The sequence below is a fragment of the Carassius auratus genome, unplaced genomic scaffold (genome assembly GCF_003368295.1).
Source record: "Carassius auratus strain Wakin unplaced genomic scaffold, ASM336829v1 scaf_tig00010233, whole genome shotgun sequence".
NCBI lineage: Eukaryota > Metazoa > Chordata > Actinopteri > Cypriniformes > Cyprinidae > Carassius > Carassius auratus.
The window spans coordinates 24,132-40,454 of NW_020524114.1; the positions used below are offsets into that span (position 1 = coordinate 24,132).

At 36.2% G+C, this 16,323-nt stretch overlaps 1 pseudogene; it reads right to left on the reverse strand.

Moving 5' to 3' along the window:
* Positions 1-12,659: 12,659 nt before the first annotated feature.
* On the reverse strand, positions 12,660-14,555 carry LOC113072770 (ras-related protein Rab-38-like; annotated as a pseudogene).
* Between the last annotated feature and the right edge of the window lie 1,768 nt (positions 14,556-16,323).

Below are 16,323 nucleotides of genomic sequence, written 5' to 3' on the forward strand. Positions count from 1 at the left end.
GATGTTCTACTGCGTTTAAATCGCAGGTCATCCACTATTTCAGTACATCAATGCTCTTAATAGTTTACAAACATCAATAAGGTTGTTTATTTCCTCTAGCACACATGCATTTGACTGCATATGGATGTTTAATACCGAATCTTTGTTTGTTTGCATACATAATTTAATGTAATTTTATTGTGCCTTCATGTACGGCCTTAAAGGACAATACTGTGTAATTTTCCACCGAGGAGAGGCTTTTCTCATTGTTGCCCTTTGTATTCATTTCACATGACCCTGACGCAGCACAAACTGTCTGCGAAATAGTTACAAATGGCTTTGTCTTGTCCTCTCACTTTCTCATTGTCTTCGTCTACAGAGAAGCTTCTGTGCGAAATGTTTCTCAGACTTCACCTTTCTGTCCAGTCTCGGTCCCTCTGAGAGACACAGTCAGTGTGATAGAGACTCTTGTGTCGTCCTGAGAGAGGATCTGCTCATGCCTGCGCACGAGGGAGAGAACAATGATTCATTCGAACTGGCAGAGAAGTGAAAACTCAGAGCCGCCCAAAAAATATTCTTGACCTCCAAAGTACATTTATTCGTTTGCCAGACTTTTATCCAAAAGTGAAACTCGCAGGGCTTAAAGTGCACATTTTAGAAGTATGTGTTTTTGGAATCGAACCCGTGACCTTGACATTGCTGACGTCATGCGTATCAACTGAGTTCGATATAGAAATAAAATTGCATTCTTTGAGAAATGAATAACATTTCCAACTCGGTTCTAATGATGGAAAGGTAGTATAATTAAATGTGAGATGCTTTTAAGACTGTCCTTACTGCATCTCCAAGGAGAAATATTAACTTGATATCTAATGATGATCTTACCCATAAACTGCTGTTGTGGACAGAACTACATCTGAAGACAGGTAACGTTATCCATATCTGTTTTTTTTTAAAGTTAAAGGAATAATTAAAACTTTTAATTGATATATTAAATTTGGGAATTGTAAACGATTAGAACTATTCGTAAATAAAAGGCATATATTGAAATATGAGTTTGCAGAATTAGCGCGAAATGTTTCTTGTCATGTCACATTCAGTTATGTTACATAGCCTACCTGAATTATAAACCAGTATTTTCAATTCAAAACGGCGAAATATGACGAACACTTCCAGTAATTTGCATCACATGATATTACTGCTGGTCGTTTTATATTTCTATCATAAAACAGTTGTCAAATATCAGCTACTTTCATCTTACCCCGCGTAGCGCTGGATTCATATAGCGAAAACTAAAACCAATTCGACTGGTTGAGCACTTGCCTAAACATTTAACTTTTAAAACGTTGTATCATCCTAACAATAAACAGAGGAGCATACATATCAAATATTACTGGAAGGGACCCATCCCCCTCAGTGTCAATTGTGGACTAATTTCATCTGATGGTAGAACAGTCTTTAACTGTGCCAGTATTTTAACAATGACCTTCAGATTATATCACGTGGTAAATGTAGCAAACTTTCTCCTGATCCACGTCCTTCATGCTGAGATTTCCCACAGGGCCTTTAAAAATACCCGGTTGATCTAGAAGTTTCGGTGAGGAATTTTCAGGTGCTGGCCAATCAATCATGTTCAGCTGTCTCCATGGCAACTGAATCTCATCAAACAGTGTGAAGTACCTCCGAGGATGAGAGTGTGAATATGTGCGGCCAGAGTGTGTGTGGTATTTACTGAAAATCATCTCCATACTGTACTGTGCAGCAGCCGAGGACTTCTCTAAATGTGCAGAAGCTGCGACGTTTCACCTTACACGCTTACTAGGAGTGCTGCAAACTCTCTTTGTCTCAGTTCCCGTGTTGCCTCTCTTCTTCACACTTGCCTGGGATCTGATCCAGATGAATCGAACCCAGGTGCAATGTCAAGCTGTCATGTTTGTTAGAAACCGGCGAGAGGAGTGTGTGTGTGTGTGTGGTTAGCCTCAGATGCACACCTAATCATGGCATGTCCTTTCTTGCCTCTGCCTCCAGGTTGTCAGGATCCATGGCAGAATGAGGGCACACACACGCTCTGATCAAAGTGATGCAGTTATGTCTGCTTGCTGTTGTATTGATGTCGGTGTAGTCGTCTTTTGGTGGATTGATTTGGCTTGAGAATATTTCACCAGCTATTACCAGGGCAGAACAGCGTATTGAGTGGTCTGGCTGACCGGCAGGGGTTTACTATATGGACCGCCACACAAAATCTATAATACAATCTAATCTACTTAAGCCTATTTTAACACATTTATTATATGAGACGCGAGATGTTAATGAGTCTGGCTGGTATCGAGTGAGGAATACTCCAGGCAGACTGTTGAGAAGATTAATACTACTCACCACATTCATTAACTCATAATCCCTTCCTCATCTAAAGTCTGTTTGGTGAAAAGTAATGGGACGTTTTGCATTGCAGCTTACTTGATTTTGAAATCAAACACCCGAGGTTAGCCAGTATTATTATACAGTGGCCCCTAGAAGTATTTGGATATTAATAATATGTATATAAAATATTGTATATTAAATCATATTAAATAACCAAAGAAAAGAAAAGAATGCTGGCTCAAGCAAAAAAAAAAAAAAAAAAAAAAAAAAATATATATATATATATATATATATGTTAGATATTAAGTTAATTAAAGAGTATATAGAGAATACAGTATACTATTAAGATAACATACTGTATGGACACTTTCACACGGTTAGACATTTCTTCCTTCCTTCATTGAACTTCCTGCAATTGCGAATATATATCCCACAGTTCAGACTTTTCTTTTCAGAATCACGAGTTTAGCTGTATCTTGCAATTCTGAGAAAAAAAAGTTGGAGTTGTGTGAAAAAAGTCACTCAACTGTGAGATACAAACTCAGAATTGCTAGATATAAACTCAGGACTGTATAAATTTATTGTGAATTTAAAAGTCTCAGATACATTTTTCAGTTTGCTATCCAGTTGCAGAAACATGCTTCCATATCTAACTTTTAACCCTGAACTCTGGTTGCTTTTAATGTTACAATTATGCTCTTGATTTGATTTTTTTATTGTTTTTAGTGAATGATGTATATTTATTGACCATCTTCAAGTTTAAAACACTTTTAGCTTTTAGTTTTAGTATCTATTATGAAACTGTGCTGACTTTATGAGATAAATATTGTAAATAAATTAAAAGCTAAATGCTTTTAATCACTGCTCACTACATCACTATTAAATTTTCGATCAGCCCTCTGAAGCTCGTTCATCTCAGAGACTTCTAAATTCATTCTTTCTCTCTTTTAATTACACTCTCTTTCTATTAGACATGTCTGGAGGGCAAGGCCCAAGAGTGCCAAACAGAACAGAACGGGACACATTATGTCCTCTCTCATTCACTGGTGTTCTGTCTAATTACAGGAAAGAGCTGATTACTACACCTCTGCTCTATATGCACAATCCACTAAACCTAAACTGCAGATGGCTCTTATTTCTCTCATAACCGTTTGGATGCAGACTGAATGTCTTCTGATCCCTCATCGACCTAAACAGAGTTAAACATTACACATTACCGCTGTATGGACCTCATAAACCTGCAACATAACCATAAAATCTAGGACAGAATGTCACCCCACTGACTTTGTCTGGTGCCATGGAGTGGATGAAGAGGCCAAGGCAGACAGGAATGAGCTTATTGGAGCCAGTGAGTCACTAGTGCAGCCAATATAGGGCATTATCTCTGGCCATGACACTGTCCCTGTGTTTTGTGGAAAAAAGCTTCTCTTTTCTTGTCTGACTGTAGTCACACTGTCTTGGGATCAAAATCCTGGGCTCTAGGCTGGTTTTTCTGCAGCACCTGGATTTTACACTGGACATTAAAAGGTGGCAACCGAGTACAAAAATAGTTTATCTCACAAAGGTTAAGAAAAAAATCATTTTTAAATCAAACATTTTGTTCATTTATATGAGTCCAGATGTATGAGTCATTTAATTAACCATGCGTTATGTAAAAACAAAGCAAAAAATGTCATAGCCTGTGCAAATCGATGGGATATTTGTTGATGTGGCTTAATTTTTTGGTAAAAAATGTAAATATGATTATATATAAAAAAATACAATAATTAAAATAAAACACTAAAAATATATATTTTATTTTATTTTAGAACACATCAGTGGTCCTCCAGGCAGTGTTATTCTATTATTATTAACGCTATGGTATTTGTTAAATATTTAGAATTGGCTTTTATTTTTTCATATTTATTTATTTTTGTAATTTTATATTATTATTATTTTTTTTATTTTTTTTTGGTCAGTTTTAAAACTTTATTTCAGTTTTATTTCAGTTTTCAACATATTAATTATTTATTTTAAATATTTATTTAGCTGCCAATTGTCAAAAAAGTTGTTACACTATTATTAATTTATTATATTATATTATATTATATTATATTATATTATATTATATTATATTATATTATATTATATTATATTATATTATATTATATTATATTATATTAATGAAAATTTAATTTTAATGAACAAAAACAACAATGCCACCAGGTTAATGTAAATTTATTCTTTCCTCTTCCAGTTTACATAGCAATTTCAGTTTTATTTATTAATAATTTTTTTTACAACAGACATTCTTCCCTTAATCTAGTACTACATGCAGAGCAGACTGGCCTCAGAGCTGTTGTAATTCTCAACAGGCAGCCTGCATTGGACAGATGTGCTCTCTGAGCTCTGACGGCGTGTGCAGGCATACTGTACGGTCTGCACCTCATTTAACATGAATCTATATTCTATATTGAGCACTGGCTGCTCTTGATTCACTTTAGTCCGTTGAGAGTCCACTCTGGGGTCTATTTCAAATGGCCCACTTATTGAAGAAAGGAGGTGTGCTAGTCTTGCCTAAAGGAAATGACAGACCTGTCGTTTGAGCAGAACGGCAGACAATAGAGATCCCTGATCCAAAAATGAATCAATGAGTTCAAAATATGAAGCTCGACAATATGAATGCATCATTTTAAAACCAAATCAGTCTTTTTTTCCTAACAAACAAAGGAGTTTTTTAACCCTTGAAGTTTATTTTGAAGGTCATTTCTAACACTGATAGATCTCATTCAGGAAAACAGAAGCATGTCACACACATCAGGAATAAAGCTTTCGGTCTTCAATCAAGTCCTGTGCTCCGAGCACTTGACTGATGTCACCACGCGTCCTCCAGCGCTGCACTTTAAGTGTTAGCAGCGTTTTGACTGACAAACATTTAGAGGACTGTCAAACGTCTGTCACTTCAGACAGTAGACAGGAAGTGTGTTCATTGTTTCCTGAAATACTCCTGAGAGTTGATCCAATAACAGACACAACCTGCATCACGTCTCCATCCATTTCTTCCTCATCTTTAAATAGGAAATAAACTACAGTCATTTATGCAATAGGAGTGACTCGACAACCTTATGAGAGATTGACACTTTGACACATTTAAAGATTGTATAACTAGATTTATAGATGTTTCTGAAGAAATTATGAATGACTCTAGTCCAACTCGATTCCACAATGTTTTGTGTGTGGCTGCAAAGGTGTCGCAGTGGTTGCTAGGGTTGCTTTTAGGTTACTAGGATGTTCTGGGTGCATTCTATGCTATGCAGTTGTTAGAATATTGTCATATATATATTTACACACACACATACAGTCGTTGCCAAAAATATCGGCCTCTTGGTAAATATGATCTAAGAAGACTGTGAAAATTCATCTGCATTGTTAATCCTTTTAATCTTTTATTTTATACCATTACGAAATACCATTATGAAATAAAAGTTTTTCTCAAATACTCATTGGATACAATATTGGCCCCCCTAGAAATTCTTATGAGTAAAATAACTCTGAAGTATATTCCCATTCATATTCACAATTTTGAGCAGTCCAGCTTGATTAAAAACATGGAATTATCCAGCCATGGCAACCTGTTTCAAAGAAATATAAAGAGGAGGGAAAACAAAGCCCAAATTCCCTTAGTCATCCATCACAATCAGAAAAACAAAATAATGTATTTCTGATGTGCAGCAAAAGATAATTGAGTTTCACAAATTGGTGAAGTGGCTTTAAGAAAAGATCTAAAGCAGTGAAAATTCCCATTTCCACCATCAGGGCAATAATCAAGAATTTCCAATCTACAGAAAATGTTAGAAAACTGCCTGGAAGAGGACGTGTGTCTATGTCGTCTTAATGTGAGGTGAAAAGAAGAGTTTGAGTAGCTAAAGACTCTCCAAGGATCACAGCTTGAGTATTGCAGAAAATAGTTGAGTCCGGGGGTCAGAAAACCTTTAAAAGAGTTGTCAAACAGAACCTAAATCACATGTTGTTTGGGAGGGTTACAAGAAAAATTCTCCTAGCTCATCCAAAAACACACTAAATCATATTCAGTTATCAGCCATGACTGGAACTTTAAATGGGACTGGCTTCTGGGACACATGGAATCATGGATTCTATCAATTACCAACAGATGAAAAATCTAGCAACTGTTTCTATTGGTCGCTATACGTAAGCCTTCCGCAATATTGTAACAATCAACTTGACTTCATACACCATGGTAATCACTGAATATTCAAAAGATGCCACAATCCTGCACAGAAGGCTCAATAGCTATGTGTTTGCCAGTGAGCTCTGTGTGGTTGCTAGGTTTTGTAAATGGTTGATCTGAGTGAGTTCTAGAGTAGCTATTTGGTTGCTACTGAATTGTTGTCAAATAGTGGGGTTATTATGCGGTTGCTAATGTGTTCTAAGTGGTTGCTAGAGTTGCTTTTAGGTTGCTAGGATGTTCTGGGTGAATTCTATGGCTATGCAGTTATTAGAGTGTTGTGAGCGGTTGCTGGGGTTGCTCTTAGGCTTTCTTGCTAATACCGGTCAAATCAATTAACCACTACAGCCACAGACATGAGAAACAGTCTGAGAAAAGAAGATATCTGGCTCTTCTGAAACACCTAAACCCACTCAGCGCTCAGACATCTGGTTAGTGAAGTGTTGTGAAGTTCAGAGGTCAAAGCATCTGATTAAGAGTAAATGAGCTCTGAACAGAAGAAAAAATTGGAAAACTGAAACCTTGTTTCATAACTAAAGTAACCTGCTCTGTCTGTTTGTCAGATTTTTTCCTATTTGCCCCGCAGTCTTTTTTATTGTGAGAGAACATGATGTGGAGTGAGAGCGGCATGGCTTGTCGGACATAGCAACAGTAACTAAAAGAGGCCTTCTTTTTTTTTCGAAGGGTCTGTTTGGAACGGAAGAGGACTGTATACTGCACAGTATACTAATGACTATTCTTTAAAAATATTTTTCTTTATGCCAGCGCCTATAGCCTTGCGGGCAGCTAACCGAAATACAGTGCTGTTGCGCTACGGGTGTCCCAAGTTCAAGTCCTGAGGACCTTTCCTGATCTCAACTCAATTTGTTTATTTAAGTGGAGTTATAATAAATCAATTTCAACCACTTTGTATTTTTAGTAAATTCAATGAATTTTCTTTCAGTGTACTTTATAATCCAGTTTGTATAAAAATGACATTTTTGGCAGTATGAGCAATAATAAATCAATAAGATTTATATTGGTTCATTGGATTGCATTGTGGGTGTTAGTATTCCAGGCGATATTCAGATTTTAGAAAATGCATAAATTGCATGCATAAACGTAGCACACAATGCACGGCAAACTGCAAAAATAGTGTGTGATGTAATGCGATTCTAAACACGTCTGATATCTTTCTATAGTTTCTCACACACAAAGTTTCTCTGTCCATGAAACCTCCTGTGAAACAGTCTGTTTTCTGACATTTGTTGTGACACTGACTGATAAGATTGGGACACGAGATGAACTACAGTTAGATATGTGTTCTCTTTCTGTTAGTTTTAATCTTTTATCTGTCTTTATCTCTCTGCCTGTCAACATTTTTCCTCTCACTGTGTGAGTCTGCCTGTGTGCCTACAGGGTCTGAATTGCACTACTGACTACCAGATGGATGGCACTCCAGATATAAATGTACTTCAAGAAGTGAGAAAGACATTTTTGAAACTGCTGTGTCCTTGCACATATTGCCATTTTAGAAAAGCAAGATATCTCTATTTTTACACATATTTGTGTGTGTTTGTGTGTGTGTGTGTGTGTGTGTGTGTGCGTGTTTATATAGCTTATATAATATTATTAATAATATGAAATAAAATAATGTATCAATATTTGTATTATTTTATATTTTAACATTTTGTTTTATAATAACAACAATAATTATAACTGTTGTTCTTATTTCATGATGATTTTCATGTGCAATAGCTGTGCGATAGCTCTACTGTGCATTTTTCTTATTACATTTATTACTGTAAGATACTATATCTGTATGCATTTTTATTGCAAATAATAATAATAATAATAATAAAAATATGTATTATTATATTTTAGATATTTCTACAGCATATGTTTTAACACGTACAGTATTTTGTTTATTATTAATATCATTACTGTTGTAGTTGTCATTGTTATTGGTACTTAAAAAAATAATTCTTAAGAATTGTGAAAGATGTTTTAGGACCTACTTGTCTTTTCATATGCAATATTTATTTATTTGTTTCATTCTTTTTTTCCCACAACAAAACCTGCTTCAGCATTTTAATTCTTGTTTTTATTTATTTATTTATTTATTTTGGAAAATCTTGCTTGATGTTTAGTCTGATCCGATATCCAGTAATCTGCTTTAATCTAAACGGTTCCTTATGTAATATAAGCACATCAAAATGTTATTTTCAGGATGAAGCACAACATGGATGCAGAGAGCTGAGACAAACCACAAACAAAAACACTAGTCATGGTATCGTTTTTTTTTTTTTTTTTTTTTTGCCGTCATAATAGCCATGGCAGTGCATTATTTTTTGGACGTATCATGCAGTACCATCATAATCCTTGAAGTGTCTTTGAGTAGCCTACACCATCCCTGTACACGGTTTTGCCACAGTATGGGGAAAAGTAATGAGAAAGAAAGAGTGATTTCTATCTCTATAATTCTGAACAATGCAAAGTATGCGAGTGGGAGGATGTTTATATGTGCTCATCTCCATCTAACCGTTTGGGTTAGGTGTGTGTGTGTGTGTGTGTGTGTGTGTGTGTGTATGTGTGAGAGAGAGTGAATGTAGCTCTAGCCTATATAAGAGAGATTCAGCAGCTGTGTGGGTGTCTCTGTGTGGGATGCTCTCTCCGGCAAAGCTAATATGAAGTGTTCAGAGAGCTCAAGTGAAGCGCATAGAGCTTTTAATAAACATAGGTAGCCATGCTAATGTCCACTCCCCCATAAACGCCACATTTAAAGCTCTTCTTTTCTATTTCAATATCACCACCGAATGCCAATCATGTCATTGAGCATCTTGTTTGATCTAAAAACATCCTGCGCAGGATGTGCAGAATCCAGCCACCCGTCTGTTTCACCCTTCCAACACGATTTTCTGTTTTCACCGTTATCTCTGCGTATCTGCGTGAGTTGCAGAAATTGACAAAGGCATGGGGATGTTTCAGCAAATGAATTCGGGTGTTTAATTAGACTGTTTTTGAGGAAGCGCTGAGGAGGAATCTGCAGCTGGTATCTGTCACAGTTAGAGAGGAGTAACACCCTCACTCCCTCCATCACATTCACTCGTTTTCTCTCACCCACAATCCTTCTCATTCGCTCACTCGTTGGAATCAGAGACTTATAACTAGCAGTCTGCCCTCAAAGCTAGTTCCGGTGCATAAAGCATTTATATTCTGCTGATGAAATCACGGTAACAACGAAAGGAACTATTTTAGGTTATTTTGGAAAAAACTTAAAACGTAGGCTACTTAAAATGCTTCATGACTTAAACTGTGCCATTGTTATTGCCTATTTAGAAGAAAATGACTTATTAAGAAGAATTGTCTTAAAAAGGGTATTTTAATTTTCAACTCCGTTTACAATTAAAAAAGGGGAGCAATCTAGCGTGGCCCACCATGATAGCACAAGCAGCAGACATTTCCAATCAGAAGTCAAATAAACCTCAATTAGATGTCTGTCTTTAAGAATGTATGTAAAAGTGACAGATGTGTCAGATGTTTGTACACAGCAGAAGCTTTCCAGATCAAGTGATCTGTAACAGATATTTTGTGTTATAGATAGTATAATGCAAAAGCACACTCATATTGCAGCCTAGCCTAATAAAGCAACAACTAACTAAACACTTTGCATAAAGGCTTATGAATTAATTTTTTTAGCTTATAAATTAAAACATTAGAGTCATCTGAATGACTCAAAAGTCCCCACCAACAACCCCAACTCCCCTGTTAAGCTCCTTGGTGCAACTTAAAATTCATAGAACAGTTTTTTGACATAGGAGTTCTTAGGAAACTAATTTGTAAATTCAAATAGGCTCAATTCACAGAATTTATATTTCTTCTTTTTTTTTTCTAAATAGGCTATGCCCATCAAGTCAGGGTAACCTTGTTCCAGGACATAATACTTTTTTTCAGGAGTTCCACATTACTATCAGAATCATTGTGGCTAAAAGCAATCTACCAAAACCAAATAACTAGCCAGTTTGGGCAGAAAAACAGTATGTTTAGAATATCTCAGACTAGATTTAATGAGTCCTTGAGAATAATAGTACCTTACTTTTCATCTCTCTCTCTCTCTCTCTCTCTCTCTCTCTCTTCTCAAGCTCTTGTGTTCAGAGGAATGGCACTCATATGACTATGAGCAGGCCTGTGCATTTTCCAGCAACCTGTAGTCAAATCTAATTCCTGTGAGGAAAGCAGATGCAGTCATGCGGTCCATTAGTAGGACAGAGAGGTTCTCATAGAGCTGTTGTCCTCGTCAAACGAACGTTTCTAAACTAGAAAAAGTGAGTGCTAGGTGTATTATTGATCAAGTTAATGTGTTCTAAGTAAATTCTCCGAAGTTTGGACGTCAGAAAGTGTTTCAGCTGAGAAGATTTCCAGGAACCTGATATGAAGTGCAACCGTGCTCTATAAGGAATCGAAACACAAAAGTGTAGCCTGCAGAGGCAAAAAAAAAAAAAAGAGTGTCATGCAGTTGTCATGGTGATAACACTAGAGTTGAATATAGTTCTGGAAAGAACTACAAGGCTGTAATTTGTCTAACCTTCCCAAAGCCTGTTATTCCAACCGAGTGATCACGTTTATGTTGTTATACACCCATTTAAATATAATTGGTGATGATAACTGTTATATTAGTAATGCTAGTCCTGTAAGAATGCAGTCAGTCAACAAAACAAAGGATTTTATTGTATTCAGCTATTATAAATGTACACTTAAACCACGTTTTTTTCATTCATTTGTCATAGCATAAAAATGTTTCTTTGTTACATTATACTGTAAAACCTCAAAAAAGAAGAAAAAAACAGACTTTCAAATGTCAAAGTGTTTCTTTATACCTTGACAACATCTTGATGAAATAGCTCACGGACTGATACTGTATTTAATGATACAATACAATCCCATAACACAACACCTCCCACAGAGATACAAATAATATCTGAGAATAAAATCTGTTTGCAGCAGGTGCAGATGGATATGGAAAGCCAGTAGATCAATATACACATTAAAGGATTTGAATAAAGCACATGGTGATGTAGGGAATCATGGGAGATTTATGTAATGTCAATGAGTCATACAGTGAATCACTGCAAAGGAGATGAGAGATGCAGAGATTGAAATAGGAGTGAAAAATGGGATGAAATGGAAGGATGGCAGTAGATAAGAAGGGCCAGGATGTTCAAGGAGATAGAGCGGATAAGGAAAGAGGTTGGCAGCTCTCTTTTTAAAGATATAATTTGAGAAATATGTTTGGCGCAAACAATTAAGGGACATTTAACTTGATTATAAATACATGCTATTGCAGAATATCCTTGTAAATTAATACCACAAAAAGGCTGTAAAGAAGAATTTATTTTAGCATGACACCTTCAATATGGTAAAACATGTATACTACAGAATATCACAGTAAACTGGTAGAGGTTAAATGCCCTGTCCATCAGTTGTTGATTGGATGAAGGCAGACTGAATATTTAACTGAAACTTATGCTCGGATGAATTGTTTATAAGATCAATAACCTTCATTTAGAAATAGGTGAATGTTCCTGGCAACCTTCACAAAAGTAACGTTGCATTAAAATAAAGTAAAATATTAAATAAGTTTTTAAAATGAACTGCTCAAGAGTAAACCAAAGAAAAATACTGATGACTCGTCACGAACTACACTAATTTTATCCAATCAAATGCTCTAGAGGGAACATGCCCCTCCCATAATACTACCTGCCACCAATTAGCAAGTAGCAAACTCTGGTTTGTGATTGTGAAGAAACTTAACCATAACCTCCTGTTTCAAATGCAAAACCCAAATGCAATATATCTTTAAAGTTTTTAGTGACATCAGATCAGGAATATATCTGGAATGCAAATGCAAAACACTTCTGAAAGTGACATTAAAGACAAAAAAGTATAATGTTATTTTTCATATAACACTGGGGTTATTAAAACTCAGTCCACCAGAACCAGAAATAATAACTATATTTTGATTTACATACTGATAAAACCTTTCTGTTTCTGAAAGCATAGACAGCTATCTCTGTCTGACAGAAAGAAGTTCTAATCTTTTAACTTGTTCCAGTCAAGCATGCCAGTCCAAAAATCCCCAGGTTTTGTTAGACATAAATAACACAAAAAGACCAAAAAACGAAAAGTGCAGCTTCGGACATAAATACATTTACTCTGTGTTCAAGCTCAAAGTGTCTGTAACTAACGGACAGATCTCTGAGGTGGTTGCGGCTCTTCAGTGGTTGACCATAGTGCTGGAATCGGAGGGATGAGGCTCCCAGGACTACCGATACTGCTGCCATAGATTGCTGCCACCTTCTCTTAGGGTTTGAAACATGCAGAACAAGTCATTTCTTTATCAGAGTGGAGCTGAGGAGAGATGGTATCTGGAACCACTGATTTCAAGATATCATTCTCACTGGCAATTATGTGTTTCACGAGGAAGTTGGCAGCTTCATTAATGTTGACGTTTTCCTAAAATTTAGAGAGAAAGAACATACATCAAACATTTTTTAGACAACCAGATTTCAGATAGTTTGATTTGATCTTTTGGAAATAAGACGTGTTTAATGCCAATGAACTTGACCTGTGAACAGTAATGAATTATTAAAACCCATGAAAATGCTACTAGATGGAAGTCTGATTGGACTCTTCATTAGGGATCAATGGATAGAGGTGCTGAAATAAAGAAATAAATCCCTTTGAAACCTCTCGACTGTATTTAATGAGACCGTCCCAATGTACCAACAGTCCATTCTCCCGTTTCCCTCGGCAACTGCTCTGCATGTGAGTGGCAGGGTCTAATTAGCAAGCAAATATTAATAACCTTCAATCAGAAGCTTTAATCAAGCACTAAAGGCTCTGACAATACAAGTTCTGTCAAAAGATATTAGTTAGACCACTGTCAGTGGGATAGAAAGGCTATTTTTATTGTGCATATAGGTGGTTAGGGTTAGCTAACCCTAACCCTAATCCTAACCCTAACCCTAACCTTGATACCATGATACATGGATGCACTAATTAGTGAATGTACCACAATGACATATCAAATTACCATTGTATTAGCACCTGAAACCATCACAATGCCATAGTACTGTATTTTTATTTTTATTTTTTTTTGTAGAAAGAAACAATATTCTCTGTCATTACTGTTGCTCTGTCTAAAATTATACCAAAATGCTATGCCTTACCTTAGCAGATGTTCTCAAACCAGCCCACAAATCCATTCTCCTTGCAGTACTGGTCCATCTTCAAGCTGTTGTCAGTCAAGAAAGTCTCTATTTTGGTCGCACTTATTGGCCAGGAGCACAGTGGGCGATACTCTGGCCATTTGAAAGTATTAATTTTGAGTCCAGATCCTCCTTCCATTTGGAGACAGCCTCCAAGCGTAGTGGGGTCTAGAGACATCAAAAAACAATGAACGCCCCATGGCCTCTCGGTATAAACCCGCGTCATGTTCCCGAAACCGTTCTTGACCTTCCAGTGCAGATGGAGAGGGAGAAAAAAGGTATAAAACAATTGGGAAAAGCAGGACACAACAAGCCAAATTTTCCCCTTCCATTCTAAGGTTTGAGGTTGGATTTTTTATTTTAATGTTCTTGAAAAGAAGTTTCATATGCTCACCAAAGCTGAATTTGTTTGGTGGAAAACACAGTAAATGTATGTGGTTAATACTAAATTAAAGTCTGCCTAAACTTTAGAACACTATAGTGTACTGAATGCATAAATTGCTTAAACTTTTAAGTAGCAGCTCATGGTCTCAAATTCTAAGAAAAATCCTGTGCCAGGATAAATGTGGCATGATTACATTTAGTATAATGAATCTACTGGTGAAGAACACATGACTCTTTTTTTATTTATTTTTTGTGGCATGCACTTTCCTGCAATGTGCATCGTTTCTGGCACATTCCATCTGTGCGCCTTTCTCCTTGTCTGACTCTGAATGCAGCCACTCATCTGGGCTGCCAGCCATTATACAACATTCCCTAAGGACAGCTGTTTCTCTCAGTTCTGTTATTTGTTCAAAATTAGAATCAGGAGGTGAAATGTTGGTCTCCGTTGGTCTGACAGCAGTCTGCTTCGCACTTGATGGACACGAAACAAGAAATGCTTGTATTGGTTTTGTTAATCCATATGGCCCTTTTGAGATACTGCACAGGTGTTGTACAATAAATATGAACAATGAAATTAGAAATGTAAATCATCAGTCAAGTCTAAATATATATCTTGCCTTTGCTTAATACGTTTATGAACCAAATCACAATTTTCAGGCTTGGAAATAAGAGTTTTTTGCTGCTATTGGTTGACTGAAAGTTGATGAAGCAATGTGGAATGCCTATTACAGAAAGTGTGTAACTTGACAACTTGGCAAAATTGCTTCCTTTTGATGAAATCTATCACTAATAGGGAAAATGAACTCAGCGTGTTTCACTTCATGAAAACTGTCAGATGACTTCCTCGGCAGCAATGAGGAGTTTATGAAGCCCACGAGGAGTTTATGACGACGAAAGTATGACTTCTGAGTCATTTCAGGATGAGAGTTACAAAAAGCCAGTCCTAACGATGACAGTAAAGTAATGATGAAGAACAAACCCTTCAGCTCCTTAGTGCGGTTAAGAATATGAGTGGTTTACTACTGTACTACTGCATTAGGCATCATGCACCATACAACTAGAGTGATGCAAACACAATGGCAGAAAGATATAGCTTCATATAGCCTACAGCTTGAAGGTGTTTTTTATGGTTCCACAGTAGCTAATAAGAATAGCATGGTGGAAATTAGGTGGAAATTAGGTTACCATGGTATATAAGCCTAATTGTGTTTCTATATTAAATTAGTAAACATTTTTGAGAACTATATTGGTTACCTATGTTATAATTTCTCATATGCCTTTTTGAAATTGATTCATTTGCCTTGAAATTGTGCCTGTTGTTTCTGAGCAGATGCTGTTTAAAAGTGAAATTGGCCGTGGCTGAGGACTGAGAACAGTAATAAGTCCTGGAAATACACTTGCCTGTGGTTTGTTTACAGAGATTTTCCCACAGTTTCATCCGGCGTGCTTCATCTCTCAATCTGGCTCACATGAGAGTCCTCTCCGAGAGGGCACGCGGAAAACAAGTTCTCAGCGGCGCGTGGCCTGACACGTGAGGAGGACGATTACCAGGAACGAGCAAAAGTTTCTGGTTTGGGAACGTATATTGTCGCAGCTCAAACTGACATTTTAAATGAACGACGTTAAATCGTAATGGACTAATTTGATATTGAACAAGAGTTGCTCTTGTTAAAGTTTCAACGGATCACCACCGTTACAAACCCAGCCCTTAAAATTAACCATGATTTTACTATAGTAAAAGTGTAGGCCAAACATGTTTTAGCGGAATGATTTACGTTTGTATAAACAGTTTTACTACAAATCCCATTTTAAAACCAAGGTTACCGTTTTTTTTTTTTGTTTTATTTGTAGTAAAACTAAGGTTCATTTTCGTAAGGGGAAATAGCTAATAATTTATCAGCGTTACAGATTACAAAGGCTGTATTTTAAAGTTTAAAGGAATACTATAAGGTTTAGTGATAAAACTAATCCTATTAAATACAATTTATTTAAAATAAAATACAAATTTTTTAACCTATGTGGAACACTTACAGCCTATTCCATTAAAATTATGAATAGCCTATTTTTTTTTACAGTATACGTTTTAAATCTAAGAAGAATTATTTATTTAAAGGTACTTGTGGCTAA